Genomic DNA, 3,040 nt, shown 5'->3' on the forward strand with positions numbered 1-3,040 from the left:
ACACACACACACACACACACACACACACACACACACACACACAAATACAGAGAGAGAGAGAGAGAGAGAGAAAGAGAGAGAGAGAGAGAGAAAGGGAGAAAGAGGGAGAGAGAAGAGGCAGGGGTAAGTAAATAGATAGAAGGATAGTGAAGGAGAAATGCCTTCATAGAAGAAAGGCTATGAAGTGATAAAATGGAAAAACAATGGAGCGAAAAAGGAGAGACAATGGAGCGAAGAGGCAGCCGTTGTATCGTGTTAATTTGCTTAATTAACAATCTGTCGGCGGGCATCACACCGAACTAATTAACCACCGCACAGTGGCGCTGCTATCGCTAGCAGCCGACAACAGCATCAAGAGAGTATAACAACATCAAGGGCCTATTGTCAGAGGCAAAATTTGTCTCAATATTATTCTAATATAACATTTTTACGCTTGTACCGGAAATCAATACACTGCGAATAAGTGACTTTCCCCACGTTTCTATGGGGAACGGTCTACGTTCTACGTTAATGTTAAGAATTAATGTTGACATCATAATTTGCGATAGCAAGCGAAGTACAAAGGCCAGAACGATTGCGAATGCGAGTCAAGTCACAGTGGAAATTAATTTATCCTCATTAATTATGAGCAGATTTAATGTGAGACGCTTCCCCCCTCTCTCTCCCTCTCTCTCTCTCTCTCTCTCTCTCTCTCTCTCTCTCTCTCTCTCNAGGAGAATAAGGAGAGGGGGAGAAGGAGATGGAGAAAGAGGAGAAGAAGGAAGATAACGAGGGGGAGGAGGTGGAGAAGAAGGAAGAGAACGAGGGGGAGGAGGAGGAGAAGAAGAGGGAGGAGGAGAATGAGGAGGATGAGGAGGAGGAAAAGAGGGAGGAGGAGAATGAGGAGGATGAGGAGGAGGAGAAGAGGGAGGAGGAGAATGAGGAGGATGAGGAGGAGGAAAAGAACGAGAGGGAGGAGAATGAGGAGGATGAGGAGGAGGAGGAGGAGAACGAGAGGGAAGAGAATGAGGAGGACGAGGAGGAGGAGGAGGAGGAGGAGAACGAGAAGAAGGAGAATAAGGAGGATGAGGAAAGAGGGGGAGAGTATATCGAGGGGGCAATATGTTGCCGGGCAACAAACTCTATATAGCGGCTCCGGCTGGTTTTAATTAACCGCTCTGTGGAGAAAGAGGAAGAAAGGGGAGAAGGAGGGATAAAGAGAGAGAAAGGGGTGGAATGAGAGAGAGAGAGTGAGAGAAATAGAGAGAGATAGAGAGATAGCGAGGGAGAGAGAGAGAGTGAGAGAAGAGAGAGAGAGAGAGAGAGAGAGAGAGAGAGAGNGTTATACGCCACCTTGTAGATAGCGTTAAGGGGGGAGGGCGGGGCCAGCAGCGCGCAGTAAACATACCACACGATAATATACAGCAAAATGCCATCAACCACTATCCGCACCAAAGTGGCGAGAATAACATAGTAGATGTGCGTGCCTGGGTGTGCGTGCGTACGTGTGCGCGTGTACGTGCGTCTTCTTGCGTGCGTACGTGTATTCGTGTGCGTGAATGCGTGCGTGCCCTCCCGGACTAACGGCTGGCTCGTACCGCAGAAAAAAACATACAACAAAACGAAATCTGTTTATTCGAACATCAACTCAAGCACTTCAGAAATCATATACGATAATATAATAATCATATATCGACAAGTACAGACCACAGAACTAACGGGAAAAACTCGCATCACAATCTCTAAACAGCGTCTGTTTACGCGCCGCTACACGTCACTGCCACGTCGCCATGACGTCATCATCTCATTGGCTGAGATAGCTAATGATACATAATAATCAATCTTCACGGGAAACAAAGCTAGTATACACAACAACGACAACAACAACAATAATAATAACGTGACAATCCTGCAGCAACCTTACTAGAAATCTCCCATCCCCCAAAAAAATCGTATACCGTTAAATCTTAAAACGAACCGATTCCAGACACTCGTCTAGTTTATTCTGTGCATCTCCCCTCCCCAACACACGCGCGCGCATTTATATATATTTATATATAGTCTATTCAGTCTACAATTCTTTTTATGTATGTATATATACGACTATAAATATGCCATCTGCTAAACATACTTACACGGGACGCACAACACACGAGAGAGAGGGTGAGAGAAGGAGGGCAGAGGGAGTGATAGCTGCTGCTGCTGCTCCTATTACTACTACTACTGCTGTTGCTGTTGCTGCTGCTTCTGCTTCTGCTGCAGCTGCGGTTGCTGTTGCTGCTGTTGTTGTTGCTGCTGCTGCTGTTGTTGCTGCTGCTGCTTCTGCTGCTGCTGCTGTTGCTGCTGCTACTGCGCCCTCACCTCACCTGGCACTGTATGAGAAGTTGGCGGCGGCAGCAGCAACAACAAGAACCAATCTCTCGCAATTCTCTCTCCACCGACGAAACACTCCCGCTCGCTTCCCCCACTAAGGGCGGTGCGCCGCTCCCTGTATAAACCGACGTGCGTGCCACATATGGTGGCGCCACCTGCCGTAATAACCGCCTCTATTTCATACACGACAAGAGAAGTCTCTTCTCTTCCTCCGTGCGCGAGGGAGGGTGAACCTTCTCCCTCCGTGCGCGAGGGAGATTCAACCTTCTCCCTCCGTGCGCTCGGTTGTCTCTCAGTTGAGGTGGAATCCTTTCTCCGACGTCGCGGCTAGCAGCTTCTCCCGGAGGATCTCCTCGCTCGAGTAGTCCGGAAGCTTGAGATAGTGCAGGCAGGTGTTGACCGATGGGTAGCTGCCGTCGTTGCCGTCCACTTTCCTGACGACGGCGAGGCGTGGGTAGAGGTTGGCGAGGCCACCAGGGGGCAGCGACGAGCAGCCGGTCGTGAACTGCAGGAAGGCCTTGCGTTCGTCGCCTGACATCTTCACAAGACAGTTGGCAAACTTCTGGAAGCCGGGGCTTGAAAGGAGGAGGAGAGAGGGAAGTGTTAGTGTGTGTGTGTGTGTGTGTGTGTGTGTGTGTGTGTGTGTGTGTGTGTGTGTGTGTGTGTGTGTGTGTGTGTGTGTGTGTGT

The 3,040-nt window shown here is 49.3% G+C and overlaps 1 pseudogene; it reads right to left on the bottom strand.

The window, feature by feature from the left end:
• Positions 1–2,624: 2,624 nt before the first annotated feature.
• On the bottom strand, positions 2,625–2,923 carry LOC106820076 (annotated as a pseudogene).
• Positions 2,924–3,040: the final 117 nt, after the last annotated feature.

The sequence above is a fragment of the Priapulus caudatus genome, unplaced genomic scaffold (assembly GCF_000485595.1).
Source record: "Priapulus caudatus unplaced genomic scaffold, Priapulus_caudatus-5.0.1 Scaffold6356, whole genome shotgun sequence".
NCBI lineage: Eukaryota > Metazoa > Priapulida > Priapulimorpha > Priapulimorphida > Priapulidae > Priapulus > Priapulus caudatus.